This window comes from Schistocerca piceifrons, chromosome 10 (assembly GCF_021461385.2).
Source record: "Schistocerca piceifrons isolate TAMUIC-IGC-003096 chromosome 10, iqSchPice1.1, whole genome shotgun sequence".
In the NCBI taxonomy this organism is placed as follows: Eukaryota; Metazoa; Arthropoda; class Insecta; order Orthoptera; family Acrididae; genus Schistocerca; species Schistocerca piceifrons.
The window spans coordinates 140,301,764-140,318,883 of NC_060147.1; the positions used below are offsets into that span (position 1 = coordinate 140,301,764).

General features: G+C 45.4%; 1 non-coding gene across 1 annotated transcript; it reads left to right on the plus strand.

The window, feature by feature from the left end:
- The first annotated feature begins 13,945 nt into the window (after positions 1-13,945).
- Positions 13,946-14,020, plus strand: Trnat-ugu. The gene has a single exon. It is a non-coding gene; the product is annotated as a tRNA-Thr (tRNA).
- The last annotated feature ends 3,100 nt before the right edge of the window (positions 14,021-17,120 follow it).

Consider the following 17,120-nt stretch of genomic DNA (forward strand, 5'->3'; position numbering starts at 1 on the left):
CCCGAAATTTGGTATTATCGGCAGACTCTTGAAACTGTGTATCCCGGAATATTGAATTCCGTAACGATTTCCGAAATGGAATGTCTCATGCGCCTAGCGCGAACTACCGTTCCGCGTTCAAAGTCTTAATTTCCGCCGAGCGGCCATAATAACGTCGGAAAACCTTTCGCACGAATCACTTGAGCACAGATGACAGTTCCACCAATGCACTGCCATTTTATACGAGCCTCGTGTATGCGATACCACCGCCATGTGTATGTGTGCGTATCGCTATCCCCTGACTTTTGCCACCTCAGTGTATAAGCTACAAGTAATATTGGGGTTTAATTGTGCTTGTCTCTACGTCACTTTTATTTTAGTTATTTGTAGGAGCTGTATAATTAATCCATTTTGGTTTCGCAAAATCGTAATTTTGAATTTAACCATTCATTTGTCCTGTCTTACCACGTGCCTCAGTCAGTCAGTCAGTGACACTTTATTAAAAAGGTAGAGATAACGATGTCTGGTTTGAGCTGCATGAGGGTTGGATCACAAAAGGCAGTACCGCGTGTACCGGTCGGGAGTGTAGTAGGCCTAAACATGTTAAGACGGTTGAGTGGAAACTGCAAGGTGTTTCAGTCCAAATATGACATGAGGTGTCTAATTTCAAGTGCGAGGAACTGTTCTGGTGGCACCAACAAGGCAATGCAGATAATCACAAAAAAAATGGTTCAAATGGCTCTGAGCACTATCGGACTCAACTGCTGAGGTCATTAGTCCCCTAGAACTTAGAACTACTTAAACCTAACTAACCTAAGGACATCACAAACATCCATGCCCGAAGCAGGATTCGAACCTGCGACCGTAGCGGTCTTGCGGTTCCAGACTGCAGCGCCCTTAACCGCACGGCCACTTCGGCCGGCAGATAATCACATACGTCTCTTTTACAGGTTCATTGATTCATTATGTATTAACGGGGCACTCGCACTATTAGATTGTTTCAGTTCCCGCTTGGAGCTAATTCGAAGTAGACGCATATGTTCTATGATTATTCTGCATCTAAGATTAGAAAATAATTTATGTTTACTGAGCATAGAAATATTATACATTTTTTCAGTATTACTGGGAACTTACGTTAGACATAATTAATGCCAGAAACGAGATTCAGTTTTCTTTTTATTCGTTGGTATGTAACCGAGGACAATAGCAAAGTATCCCTCGAGACGTTTATGTACATTTTGTTTCCAATTTCGACGCTGCTAGACCTTCGAGCGTGGGAGTACAAAATTCATCATAAAACGATCGTAATGTTCAACAAAACGTCTAAAAGAATTAGATTATTTACTGAAACAGAGATCATTTTCATTTTGCTTGTGATGAAGTCATTTATGGAATTAACGACAAAGCCGATACCTATCTGCGATGTTACCACACAAAGTACTCATTTCTCACAATTCTAGTGGTTGCGAATGCGGGAAGCCTACGTATTTAAATTCATTGGTTGTATCCAACCACCTTAACCGCATTACGTGTGCATGGCGGTCATATCTCATGTTGATGTTGCGGTACATGCGCAGGAAACAGTGGCGTTTTGTAGCACAACGGTTTGCTCAACTTATCACCAATACCGTGGAATTACCGATCTGTGTCGTGTGTGTTCTCTATGTGCCTACGTTATTAGCGCCAGTTTGTGGAAAGTAAATTTTTCGCCAGTGAAAATTGGACGAGCGCTTCAGAATGCGCTGAGAAGGCGAGACGCTGATCTTGACGTACAGGTAGATATTGCGAGCAGCTGCCGTAAATAAAGGTGAGCTCTATTTAGTTGCGCTACGTCTCAGTAAGAGGCACCGAGATGTCATGCTGCCGAGGGACTACACTTGAGCTGAGGGAATTGGTCGAAGGACGGTGAAACCACGGGCAGGCGACGAAGTATTGGACGTGTGCGCCTCAGCGCAGAAGGTGAAGATCGGAGGCGTGCCCGCAGCCCGCTCCACAGAGAGGAGCAGGCGTCGACGACTGGCAGGTCTGACAATGCGGTTGACTGCTGGTGCAGGCAGGAGTGATTCGGAGCAAAATTCAGCAAAGGTCGTTAACGTGGGGCTGCACAGCAGACAACCCGTACGTGTTTGTGTGTCAACTACGATTGGAGTGGGGAGTGGAACGGCATAGACTGCACCACAGGTGAACAGAAAGGTGTCACCTGGTCTGACGCATCATGCACGCGTCTGGCGCTAGCTGGAGCAATGGTTGGTGGAGACATACACCGCGCCATGGACGTAGCCTTGTTGGGGCTACTTTGTACTGTGGGGCTATGCTAGGCTTCCATGAAAGCTGTGGTAGTAATCGAAGGCACCACGACAGCTATGGACAGTGTGAACATTGCAGGGGACAACCTACATCCCTTCATGCTTCATGTCTTCCCCGACACGACAACGTCTTCCAGCAGTGTAACTGTCAGTGTCACAAGGCCAGAATCGTGCTACAGTGGTCTGAGGAGCACGACACTGGACTCAGGTCTTCGTCACCAGATTCGCCTGATCTGAACCCGATGGAGCACATCAGCGACGCTATCCGGCGGCAGCTCTGCGCCCAGAAACCGCCCTCCTGTGATTTACGGAAATTGTGTGACCTGTCGGTAGACATGACGTGCAGCGTATCGCCGGAAACCTACCGTGGACTTGTCGCACCCGCGCCACGCATAATCCCTGTAGTATTGCGCCCAGATGGCGGCACATCATTCAGGCCTATCTGTGTACACAGTCAAGGCCGTGCCGCAGTGGTAACACCGGTTCCCGTCAGATCACCGTAGTTAAGCGCTGTCGGATTGGGCTGACACTTGGGTGGGTAACCATCCGCTCTGCCGAGTGCTGTTGGCAAAAACGGGGTGCACTCACCCCTTGCGAGGCAAACTGAGGAGCTACTTGATTGAGAACTAGCGGCTCCGGTGTCGTAAACTGACGAACGGCCGGGAGAGCGATGTGCTGACCATATGGCATTCTACATTCACATGCAGTGACACTCGTAGACTTAGGATGACACGGCGGCCGGTCGGTATCGTTGGGCCTTCACGGCCTGTTCGGGAGTAGTTTTTAGTTTATCAGTGTATACAGCTGCCGACTGAACTACGCAGCCAGAGCGAACATGTGGCGCGCGCTCCCGCCGTACGTGACGGACAGAGCCTGTAAGATCACTTTGTCGCTGGCGGGCAGACTGCGTGATGGAGCCCCGGGGTTTCGCAACAGGGGAGAGGCGAGCGGGCAGCACCCGCGTCGCGTCGCGTCGCGTCGCCTTCCCCTGCCGCTGCCCTGCCTCGCCTCGCCTCGCCTTTCCCTGTGGCTAACGACCCGTCCCGCCCCGTAGTGATACCGATATACCGGGGCACGCGATCGTGCGGAAAGCGGCGACGGCGACGGCGGCGGCCAGAGCCCGCTAGCTGGCGACGTAGCACTGTCGCCGCCTGTCTCTGCGTGACTCCGCGAAGTACGCCGCCGTCCGGGTTGCGCAATGGCCGGCGGTGCTCAGCCGAACGCCGCCGTCTCTCTTCCACGCTGCGACTGTGGGCTTCGCAATTTGCGGAAGCCGAAATACCGAAGTTCGGAAACCGGTTTTCGCTGTCGCGTTGTACGTACCCCAGTGCGCAACAGAATTAAAGGTTAACTTTTTCGGAACCCCGTAACTGCCTTCCATGTTGTTGTTGTTGTTGTGGTCTTCAGTCCTGAGACTGGTTTGATGCAGCTCTCCATGCTACTCTGTCCTGTGCAAGCTTCTTCGTGTCCCAGTACCTACTGCAGCCTACATCCTTCTGAATCTACTTGGTGTACGCATCTCCTGGTCTCCCTCTACGATTTTTACCCTCCACGCTGCCCTCCAGTAGTAAATTAGTGATCCCTTGATGCCTCAGAACATGTCCTACCAACCGATCCCTTCTTCCAGTCAATTTTTGCCACAAACTCCTCTTCTCCCCAATTGTATTCAGTACCTCCTCATTAGTTATGTGATATACCCATCTAATCTTCAGCATTCTTCTGTGGCACCACATTTCGAGAACTTTTAGTCTCTTCTTGTCCTAACTATTTATCGTCCATGTTTCACTTCCATACATGGCTACACTCCATAAAAATACTTTCAGAAACGACATCCTGACACTTAAATCTGTACTCGATGTTAACAAATTTCTCTTCCTCGGAAATGCTTTCCTTGCCATTGCCAGTCTACATTTTATATCTTCTCTACTTCGACCATCATGAGTTATTTTACTCTCCAAATAGCAAAACTCCTTTACTACTTTAAGTCTCTCAATTCCTAATCTAATTCCCTCTGCATCACCCGACTTAATTCGACTACATTCCATTATCCTCGCTTTGCTTTTGTTGATGTTCATCTTATACCCTCCTTTCAAGACACTGTCCATTCCGTTCAACTGCTCTTCCAGGTCCTTTGCTGTTTCTGACAGAATTACAATGTCATCGGCGAACCTCAAGGTTTTTATTTGTTTTCCATAGATTTTAATACCTACTACGAACTTTTCTTCTGTTTCCTTTACTGCTTGCTCAATATACAGATTGAATAGCATCGGGGAGAGGCTACAACCTTGTCTCACTCCCTTCCCAACCACTGTTTCCCTTTCATGTCCCTCGACTCTTATAAGAGTGCCTCCCATTGCGAGGCATAAAATTGAAATTTGGCTAACAAGAGGGTGTGAACACGTGCTAAAAAAAAAAAAAAAAAAGAACCGACAGCTAACAAGTTCATACGACGTGTGGTGAGTTAATGACGTCACACTGGCACGAAATATCACCACAATTCTGCCCAATGCCTCTGTGCACGTGTCACACAGTGGGAAAGTCGTCAGGCCGCCTCCTGCCCACGTTCCACCCCTTCTTCTCACGCCTCTGTGACGGAGATCAGAACCTCGACACGCAGCGTCGAAATTACGCAGTTTTCTGAGATGAGTGGCCACGCAAACACTGCACACGCACACGCTGCTGCTCAGGATCGAAATGGAAAGGCCTGATGGGGTGGCATTAAGGTCGTCAATGAAACCGCCCCTTTTGCCTGTGTCCTTCATTCCCACACACTTCACGGTCAAAAGCGACAGTTCGCATTGCGACGAGCAACCGGACGAAGTTCTTGACAACCTCTGACACTGCCAACACTCTCGGACATTTCATCCATTCTATAAAGAGGTCATAGGTCTGTAACTCCACTGAACGCCATCGTACCCCTTTCAAGCGTAGTCTGACCGCAATTTTTGCTCCCGTATACAGGTTGGAAGCACTCGAGACGGTTCACAATCATTCAACGTAATTTGAACATGATCTGCAGCACCATAGGGTGCTTCTGTTTTTTCACACCTTTTGTCTTGTGGCCTCCTGTGGTGCGATCATGGAAGGGTGTGACACTGACACACGTGTAAATACAACGGCAATGGGTCCCTCTAACAGTCACTAGTTTAGCAAAACACTCAGTGGCACCCGGCCACATTTACTGATAATTTTAAAGAAGTACCTTTACAGAGAAAATCCGTGAAGCAGCCCTAGGCGCCTGTACGTAGGCAACCATTTGATACCCCTGCGATTCCAATTGTCTGTGTACACGTCCATTTTTAAATTTCTCAATAAAGGCGTACGAGCGTCACCAGCAGTTTTGCTGAATTGGGAGGTCTGAGAGGGACTCTTTGCCGCTTTATTGACGCACTTGTTAATGCTGTATTCTCGCGCGACCATGCCACAACAGGGCGGGAAACGGGAGGGCTGAAGAAACGTAAGAAACCTTTCGTGCTTCGGGTCACGTTACCTATATTTGGAATGGTGTTCAAAGGTCCCTAGTGGATCGAACATGTACACGAGAGCAAAAATTGCGGTCGCGCTACATTCTAAAGGAGCACGATCATGTTTGATGGGGATGGAAGACAACAATGTTGTCCTTAGAGAATGGTTGAAATATCCGAGGTCATCAGCAAAGGAAGTCATGATCATCTTCCAGTTGCTAATCGCAGTGTGAACTCTCGTTTCCCACCGCGAAACGTGTGGGAACCAACGCCCCAGGGAAATGGGTGGTTTCATTGACGCCCTCTATGCCACCCCCGGCTTCTCAAATTTTGAAAATTGTTGTAAGTTCTTATCGGACCAAACTCCTCAGATCATCGGTCCCTAGGCTTCCACACTAACTTTAACTTATGCTAAGGACAACACACACACACACACACACACACACACACACACACACACACACACACACACACCATGTCCGAGGTAGGACTCGAACCTCCGACGGGCACAGCCGCGTGAACCATGGCAAGGCGTCCTAGAACACGCAGCTACCCTGCGCGGCGATGATTCTGAGCGCTGGCGTCAAAAGAAAGGGTGAGATATGGGTAAGAGGAGGGATGTGACGATCTCTACACCGTGCGACACTTCCGCGATGGCGTTAGGCAGAACTGCGGTGAAATCTTGTGCAAATGTGACATCATTAATCCACCTTACACGGCCCGTGAACTTCTGACATATGGCCTTTGTCTCACAAGTGTCGACACCTTGCTGTTTGACATGTCCTCGAGCCCGAGGACGATGTCGGAGGGCGCCACACTCTTGGACCATGCCAGAGAAAGGTTATAGGCACTTTTGAGCAAAATCTCAAACTTATGCGTCGCAATAGGAGGCAACTGCAGGATTTCAAAAAAGTGACCCTTTACTTCTGTTGCGCACTGCAGGTTTGAATCGATTTTGCTACCTCGGACATACGTCGGTCTTCCGAGCGCCATTTGTTTTATGATAACTGTCTCAGTAAATAGGCTGTCCCGTTCCGGTCAACATGATACAATGAAGTATTATTAACTTGGTATTTTTAAGGAATACCTCATGTCATTGACGTTGTCAGTAGTAGTAGTAGTAGTAGTAGTAGTAGTAGTAGAACTCGGGAGGAGGAGGAGGAGGAGGAGGAGGAAGGAAAATTAGTGTTTAACAACCCGCCGACGACGAAGTCATTAGAGAGAGACCGAAGTTCGCTTTGGGGAAGGAAAACTGTCGTGTCTGTTTCAAAGTAACCAACCCAATATTTGCCTTGGGCGATTCACAGAAGGAGCGGAAAACCTAAATCTGCATGATCCGACGCAGACTTGAACCCCAGATCCAGAGTCTTTTAGTGCTGGGTCTCCCCTCCCCACCATCCCATCCTATCTTATCCTCTCCGGCGTGTGAACAGAGAAGGCCTGAAACATGGCCACACGGATGGGTAGTTGTAAATGGGATATCTTTTGCTATTATACTGTATTTTACAATTGACCTTCGTGCACATTGATTGAAATTTTATTATTTTATATTAATATTTCAGTTTTACACGTCATCAGAAGTGCTGCGGTCTAGCGATAAAAGTTTACGCTATGGCTCCGTTTAGCGGTGCCGCCACACTGTAACTCTTGACTCACCAAACAACATAAGGAAGGGCAATTTCAGAAAACTCAACTGCTGTTGTCGAGCGGCAGAGTCGAGTAGGAGGAGGGGGAGGAGGAGCAGGGGGGTGGGGGGGGGGGAGCGAGGGACCGTCTCCGCCCATCTATATGTATTATTGGGTACGCTAAAGTTACTGAGGATCTAATGATGTTCGTTTTGATGAATAGTACATATGGCTCCGTAAAGAGAGGAAAATCTTATTTTTATCTTCCCCTTTAATGAGGTGCAGGTATGAAATTAGTTGCAGAAATGTTTCTCTACCCTTTATGCGTTCTCCGTAAGTTAGTACAATGTCAGCTGATCCTTCATTGCCAAAAGTCATTGTATACTAAAGAAAATGTACTAATTAATAACACTACAAACTAAATGTTTTAGGGGCATTTTTCATTAAATGAACTTCGCCGTACGTCTGATCTACAAAGACTTTGATTTCACTGAGCCCCATTAAAATCTTACGAAGTTCGGCGCACGATTACCAAAAATACCGGGAAAACATAACCTTAAAAACAATTTGCCACTCCATTTCCTTCTATACATACAAAACTGTTGTATTGTTGATTTACCTCAGCATGATAATCGTTGTGGCATTTAAAATAATGTGAAAGAAAATTTAGAAATGCTGGTAAGTCGTACAAGTAGAACAGACCCACATGGTACTGAATTTTTTATTGTGCTCATGACTCTTTTGGGGCATAGCCCATATGTCAGACGACCTAATGACAAACAATAAAGACAGTCGCAAATAATTATACCATACCATACAGTGTAATCAAATAAATGAGATATTACCTCAGATGAAATTAATTATGTGCCACAATAAACGACGTGTTGGTTTAAGATGGAAAAGGAAAAGTTCAAATAATGAGCCATGTTTCCTAGTCTATAAAGAACCAGAATGCGTTGTTTGCCCTCATAATATGCCTGAAAAAAACGGCATGTACATCCATCGTACTAGACATTTACAATAACACAAAAACCACGTTCCCCGTATTCACTTGCTTGAATAGTATTTCGATACAAAATTCTGAGCAGCCTAAGTTTATGCACTGATTAGTATATTTAACACTTCAGAATGTTGTTTACAAATGTTTCCATGGGACATTTCTGTCATCTTAAATACTGAAAATCAGTTTTAGCTTGTCGCATTAAATCCCACAAGTATTCCACATTGCAGTTGCTGCTTCCTCTGCTCACAGTGTGCTGTATTTTTACAATAACTGGTAGCCCCCAACTGAACGCCAGTCTCACGAAGTTAGCGGAAATTATCTAACGGAAGCCTGTTAGGAAAAACTTAGGATTCTGGAACGTGAGACGCCGCAGTACTTTCGAATATGATGTCGTAAAATGTAATCTCTTGAAACTACCTTATACAACCTAAAACTTTTTTATGCGTTATTAAAAACAGAAATTGTAATAGGCATTGTAACGAATTTTATCACTAACAGCAGTACTGCGCTGCAAATATTAAAAATTAATAGTACAGTCATAAATATTTTGAACAAACTTGAAAAAGTACTTAGAATGAAAAACAGTAAACAGCGCCGAAAGTATCGTGCGCGCATTTTTCACTTTCAGTGTTGCTGACGGTCCGAATCCCAGAAACTTTTTATTTCCTAATTTTTTATAACAATATGGCGAGAAACGAAGCAAAAGACAAAGATTTGGAAGAGATCAAAATGGTTGTACCACATACATTTTTGGACACCTCTGCAACATTGCCGATGGCGTTAGTTCGACTTTAGGTGCTTGCTGACCTTTTTTATCAACATTTTATATTTCGAATAACGCATAAAAGTGTTTTAGGTAGTGTGAGGTAATATCCGGAAATTACATTTTACATGTTTTAAAGCGCGTACGCGTTATATGTCCCACAATCTAAACTTTTTCATAGCAGGATTTTGTCTGTTCAGTCGTCAAGAACATATTAAAACAACAAGTAGTATTAAATAGTTGCACTTTTTTGTCATGGGTCCAGGACTACTTCCCAAGGCGTGGCCCCAGAGACAGGATGGAGACATGAATTTTATTTTAAACTTCTGAAACATTATACAACAAGAAGACAAAAATGAAACGGTCATGTTATTGTGGCTCCTCAACAGGAGGAAGAGTAAGATGATTCAAATTATTTTTACGGCACATGACGGTGAAGGTGGTTATACAATTTTGACTAACAGGCGCCTTCTAAATGACTTCAATAAATTCAGATTTTATTTTCGATTAGATGTAAGTCACTTTCACATGTTTTGCAACTTAAAGAAAGCGACAAGAAAAAAAGAAGAAGAAAAAACAAATTGTACAACCGATTCAAGAAGCCCGTCAGTCCAAATGAAAAATTCCCAGTGACACTGAGGTACGCGCCATTTTCTTCCCTGATGTAAATTTATGCCACTTGGGTCAGGACCATTGTTTATGTGCACGGAAGTTCTACTGTCCATGCACCTTTTATGTGCGTCATCTCAGGCTTTTTCTGCAGATAAAGTGGTACGAATTCAATATCTGTTTTGTTGCCGTGTTGCTGGAATCAGTCGCACTGTCTGAAGCAGTAAGGTTGGTCACTTCTCCCGACTCTGCAATATTGTAGACAAATCTGGAATATAATATTTTGTGTTGAAGTTCGTTACACGTATCAACAACAGGCTGAATATTTATTATTCCCAAAGGCAAACATGCTGAAATCATTTCCTCACCTTCCCTATGGCGTTTTGTCCTGTTCCAAGCTTAATTTCTCTTTTATTTCTCAATATAAGTCGCAAATGTTTCTCCAACTATTCTTGCAAATTCCACTAAAATTACATAAAAATATAGGTTATTCAAAATAAAAGTACATCAGTTTAAATATACTTTCTTCAGGTTCTTGGCAGCACAGTAGAAGAATCTTAAGCACCACCCTGCAGATCTCTACGGAATATGCAGGTGGAATTGTGTCCATAGTTGTCAACAAATTTTACTTGCCTCTTACTGCAACACAGAAACTTTTGGAACAAGCAAAGGAATTTTCGAACAAATGGCAGCTTCCCACCTGTGTCGGTGCTATAATGGCAATGGTATAAGGATGATTTGCCCATCTAATTCAGGCTCCTTTAATTACTAAAACCAAGAGTATATTTGTACCATTTTCTTGGCCACTGTCGATATAAACTATAAGATTGTAATGGTGGACGTTGGATCACATGGAAAAGAAGGAGAAAAGGAATCTTCATAAATCAGAAATGGGTAACTTACTTAGCCAAACGACGTTTTACCCTCCTCTAACAAACCTTCGAAATTCAATTATTGTGACTCCATAGGCCGTTGTGAATGATGACGCATTCCATTTTGCCAAACACGACAAAACCGCACTCAAAAAGTGAAGCACGCCAGGCTTTACATCTACATCGACCTCAGACTGCGTAAGCCACCTAAGGCGTGTCGGGGAGAGTACTTCTCGTACCACTAATTGATATCCCCCTTTCCTGTTCCACACGCCAATGGCGCGTGGGAAGAATGATTGTCGCTAACCCTCTGTGTATTGGCTCTAATTTCTCGATTTTTCTCGCCGTTTCGCGAGATGTATTAACAGCAACTAATATGTCGTACGACTCTTCCCGGAAGGTGATCTGTCGAAATTTCAGTAGTAAACCTCTCCGTGACGGACAACACCTCTCTTGTAACGTCTGCCTCTGGAGTCTGTGCCGGACGGTGTGGCCGAGCGGTTCTAGGCGCTTCAGTCTGGAACCGTGCGACCGCTACGGTCGCAGGTTCGAATCCTGCCTGGGGCATGGATGTGTGTGATGTCCTTAGGTTAGTTAGGTTTAAGTAGTTCTAAGTTCTAGGGGACTGATGACCTCAGATGTTAAGTCCCATAGTGCTCAGAGCCATGTGAACCATTTTTTGGAGTTTGTAGAGCATTTCTGCAACGCTGTGGCGCCGACTAAACGACCCCGTGACGAAACGCTACGCTCTTCGTTTGATCGTCTCTATCCTTTCTATCGGTCCTACCTGATAAGTATCCCAGACCGATGAACAACACACAAGGATCCGTCGTTGACGTACATTATGTTACGATTCTTCCTATGAACCCAGCCTGGCGTCTGCTTTTCCCACTGTTTGTTTTATGTGGTCACTCGACTGAAGGTCGCTCTGGATAGTTACTCCAAGATATGTTACGGGAGATACTGTTTCCAGTGCTTTGTCATCAATTGTGCAGCTATACAATACTGGATTTATTTTTCTATGTATGCGCAGTATGATACATTTATTCACGTTCAGGGTCAAGTTCCACAGCCTACACCATTCGTCAATGCTCTGCAGGTCACACTGCAAATCGTCACTGTCTTCTGGCGTTGCTGTTTCTTATAGACAACCGCATCACCTGCAAACAGTCTTACAGAGCTTCCCATTCATTCTATTCCATCCACTTACGTACACTGTAATCAGTAATAGACCTACCACACTTCCATGGTGTACTCTTGAAACTACCTTTACACATCTCAATTGTATTGAGGTAAGAAAAAATGGGTTCAAGTGGCTCTGAGCACTATGGGACTTAACATCTTGGGTCATCAGTCGCCTAGAACTTAGAACTACTTAAACCTAACCAACCTAAGGACACCACACACATCCATGCCCGAGGCAGGATTCGAACCTGCGACCGTAGCAGTCGCGCGGTTCCGGACTGCAGCGCCTAGAACCGCACGGCCAGCGAGGCCGGCTGTTGAGTTAAGAGGGACGTGTTGAGTTCTGTCTGCAAGGGAGTCCTGAATTAAGTCGCAAATCTGGTCCGATACTCGATGAATTTGTATTCTTTTTCACTAAGAGGCGGTGTGGGTGGCTGTCAAGTGCCCTCCTGAAGGCCGGAAAACGGCGTCAACCTTAGCGCCTTTATTTACAACGCTGCGATCTCATGCGGGAACAGGACGAGCTGAGTTTAGCAAGAGCTCAGTTTCATGGAGGAGACTTTCGTTCTCCAAAAGCGTCATAATTTTTGAGCATAAAGCATGTTGCACAATTCTACAACAGGCTGTCATCAATGATATAAGCCTATAATTATATGCATGTGGCAAATGACCGTTATTGAAGACGCGAACGAGCTGCGCTTTTCTTTGAGGAAAGAAAATTTCGTATTACAGAATTTACAGTGCCAGAACAGTCTCGGAAAACAGTTTCGTACCTTTAGAGAAAGTTTTTGGAGTATTCTGCTGTGCCGGTAGGTCTCGTCCCACGGCATTCTGGAATTCGTGCCATCATGTCGCCTCGCATAGTTCCTCTGTATTACACGGAGTGTTCGACATCGTGTGGTACACGCTTCTGCCGGCTTTCACACCCATACCCCCGCGTGTCAGATACTCAGATTGGCACCAAACGTTGCCTGTCTATAGAGTATCAACCGAAACACCGACTTACTTCGTGCTGTGTGTTGTCATCCAGTAGAACATGCGTGAACGGTTATTAAAAGTGACAGCAGAACTGCCAGAGCGCAGGAGAATTGTACGTGTGAGTGAAAGGACTTTTCGGAGTTTGTAACAATGTTCTTTTGGCAATAGGCTTTCGCTTCGTTAGTTGAAAGTAGCAAACCTATAGGGCACACTTGTACGGATAGATGTGGTGTTCTGTCGCATATGAACAACAGAACACCACAACTATCTATACAAATGTTCTCTGTAGGTTTGCAACTTTCAACTAACGAAGCGAAAGCCTATTGCCAAAGGAACATTGCTACAAACTCTGAAAAGTCCTTTTATATGTCAGGAAAATGTTCTGCCATGTAACAGTTTCACGTATGAACAGTTAAAACAAAAAAAAGGGGTACGTGAAAGGGGACCTTCGTTACGACGACCTCTGCTCTTCCAACTGACCCAAGCGAGATCTTCAAAACAATCAGTCACAGATACACTTGCCTGGGGCCCTATTCTGTATCGTTCATACCGATCGGTGTAGTAGGTTAGTCTCGGTAGTGACGTCATTCTCGGTTCTTTATCGAAATATCCTATTCAGTATGCTTCTGAGACTCGTTACCGAACGGTCCTCCCACATATTTTACGACAATTGTATCGAGAGGTTTTGGATTTCGGTGTGGCCATGTCGATCGGTGAGCTGTGGTTTATGTACACCTGTAATTTGTTATTTTAAACATATTTAGAGGTTAACTATATATGTGACGGTAGTATCTGTTCCCGAAAGAACAGTTACCGTGGATGACAATGCAGCTTTGCTAGAAATGAAATGATAATTAAATAGACACCCTAGCTGCAAGCAGGCGTTGATACACTTCATTGGGGACATGTTGAAAATGTATGCCCCGAACGGGACTCGAACCCGGGATCTCCTGCTTCCCGGCCTTTGACCTTCTTGTACGAACGCACACGCTATGCCCGAACTCGTACGGGACTTGGTAGATTAATCTGCCACCAGTAATGAGTATGATGGGCAAACATCTATTAGGCGCACTACGAATGTAGTGTTGTGGACATGTTGCGAGTGTGGATCTCACGGGGAGCGTGCAAGGGATAAGTCCCTGCAGACGCACTATCCTCTGTGTCCGCGGTGGCTCAGATGGATAGAGCGTCTGCCATGTAAGCAGGAGATCCCGGGTTCGAGTCCCGGTCGGGGCACACATTTTGAACATGTCCCCAATGAAGTGTATCAACGCCTGCTTGCAGCTAGGGTGTGTATTTAATTATCATTTCATATTTAGAGGTTTTAGCTTTGGATTTAGTAATTGTGTTACCCAAGAATCACCAGAGGACGCATCCGGTTGGAAAGTGAGTTCATAATAGACTATTTACCGTTGTTAGAAATATGGTTAGGTTAGATTGTTACTGTGAATAATTACATAAAAAAAGTTTTCGGTCAATATTCTCTGAAAATGTGTGTTCCTTTTATGCATATAAGAGTTTAAAGATCATTAAATATCAGGACATCGGCTCTGCTTACGTATATTACATGAGTGTGAACTGACGTTACTAGTGCCTTTGTGTACTTTTTCCCACAAGTTTAGTTAGTAACTATCGAAACGTGTTTACAACTTTCAAGTAACAATGGAAAGCAATTATGTGAAGCCTGATATTGGAAACCTTCCAAACTATCACGCATTTATGACTTGTGCAGGACCGTTTGGCAAAGAAGTCAACCTACGTTCCTCTACACCTTACTACAACAAATGAGTACAGCGTGTCTGTTGTCTGGCGTGGCCAAGTGGTTTACGCGCTGGAATGCGGTACAAACGTACACGGATTCGCACATGAATTGATGCATTTTTTTTTTTCCTGTTCATATATGCAACACGATCTGAGACATTGTTATTCGAGTAAGTTAAGATTTTTGTGCAATATTCGTTATTACTTACATGTAAGAGCGCACTTCCTCAGTAATGACTTCGTGATTTCTGTGTGTTTAAAAATCGAAATATGAAATTGTTGGAGATGAAATTGCTGTGAGTGAAACAACCGATAGTGACCTTTATATTTTTTCTTCAGAAATAATTCACCATTTTTGCCGAATATGTGGCAATTTCCGAGTATGCGGTTAGACACGAATCTAAGAGCACAGCTTAAATTACTGGGAATGTAACCAGCAGCAGTCATCTTCACAATTTTGGCTGTCACAAGAATTTATCTGCGATCGAATCCTCAACCACATAGATGAAAGATCTCTGCCGTAATATTTTTAGACTGTAGCACCATATACGAGACATTTTCATTCATGAGATGCATGTTAGCCGGTCGCGGTGGCCGAGCGGTTCTAGGCGCTTCAGTCGGGAACCGCGCGACTGCTACGGTCGCAGGTTCGAATCCTGCCTCGGGCATGGATGTGTGTGAAGTCCTTAGGTTAGTTAGGTGTAAGTAGTTCTAAGTTCTAGGGGACTGATGACCTCAGATGTTAAGTCCCATAGTGCTCAGAGCCATTTGAACTATTTTGAGATGCATGTTATAAACTTCGACGAACTGCACGAGCTCTCGAAAATGCGGTTTTTTTTTTTCAATTTTGTTTTTAAGACGCCAATCGTTGACGTGTCATACAGGGAAGTGGGCTACTTAATCATTTGGATCTCTAGGAGCGAGTTATAGCCACATTCTGTTTATCTTCTTATTCTTCGAATCTTTCAGAATCAATTTTTCGGATGTTTTTATAGATGTATTAGTACAATGTGGTACTACACACTATTGCGGCATTTGCGACAATGTGCAGAACAGAGCCCGCATCTCGTGGTCGTGCGGTAGCGTTCTCGCTTCCCACGCCCGGGTTCCCGGGTTCGATTCCCGGCGGGGTCAGGGATTTTCTCTGCCTCGTGATGGCTGGGTGTTGTGTGCTGTCCTTAGGTTAGTTAGGTTTAAGTAGTTCTAAGTTCTAGGGGACTGATGACCATAGATGTTAAGTCCCATAGTGCTCAGAGCCATTTTTGCGGAATAGAGTCAAATACGCTATCGTTATTATGCATGCTTGGAAACATGCCGTCAGAGAAACTGTAAAAAATTTTATCGATTTCAGCTGAGAATCATGGAAATGGTTATGCTGCGCCTGATACTTTTAAGGAGAAGGCAAGAGCGATGAAGGCGGGCACGTCTGCTCGATGGAATGCGGCGTCATGCGTGATGGCAACGTGAACGCAATTTTCGGTACTTGGAAGAATAGCGCGCCTGTGTCGTCTGCTAGCCGCCTTGTGGTCGTGGCGCTTTGCGCGCTGCAGTGCGCAAGCGCGGATCTGCGACCGTTTGCTTTTGATTGGCTTGCGCGACCCGTTCGGTGCTCTTGAGTACCGAAACGATCGGCGCAATGGCGGAAAGATACAGAATAGGCACCCTGTGCTCTCGTAGTTCTACTGTTACTTTTAATTACTGTTCACGCACGGTCTACTGGATGGCAGCACATAGCACAAACTAAACCGCTGTTTTTGGTTGCTACTCTATCGACAGACAACGTTTGGTACGGATCTGAGTGTCTGACATCTGGAGGTTTGGGCGTAAGTTCCTGACAGCCCGTGTTCACGAGCAGAGCCGGCTGGCGCAGGCTAGGGTTGCGTGTTTCCGATAGCGCTGCTCAAGTCTGCGGTCTGGTGTTAACTAAGCACGCGCTTTGTGTACAGTCCTAGCGTTGGTGCTCGCTGTTTCCGGTTATTGCATCGGCCACAGACCAGTCACAGGGTTGCGTAATTTGGAGCCGAGAGTGCTGGTCATTGAGTGGTCGGTCGCTCCGCTGTATGCAGCTTCGCCGGTGTCACCAAGGTGGTTGACGGCGCCTTACGGCGGTGAAAGAAGACTCGAAAAGGTGTATTCCGAGTTCTAAGAAGAAAACGCCTAATAGCACGCCGGCGCCAAGACGTTGTACGGTGCTGCCATTGTGGATTACTATGAGGATGTGTTACGACAGCAGAGTGGGCTATTTAAGTCTGTTACTTGTAAAGGAGTGTTATAAGGCGACCGTTACTGGGTTAGTGGTCACCTCTCAAGAGTGTCGTACGCCTCGATTTTCTCGGTCTTGTTGCTGTTATCGGATTAATCAAAAGGGGATGTATTGCTGGACTGTCGCCTCGGTATGGTTTTCAAAACGGTGCGGCTTGGGGTCTGGAACATCGACGCGTCCCCGTGGTGTGTTGTCCCACGGTCAGACCGTTTCCAACAGTGCAGGGCGTTGTCAAAAAAATGGTTCAAATGGCTCTGAGCACTACGGGACTCAACATCTTAGGTCATAAGTCCCCTAGAACTTAGAACTACT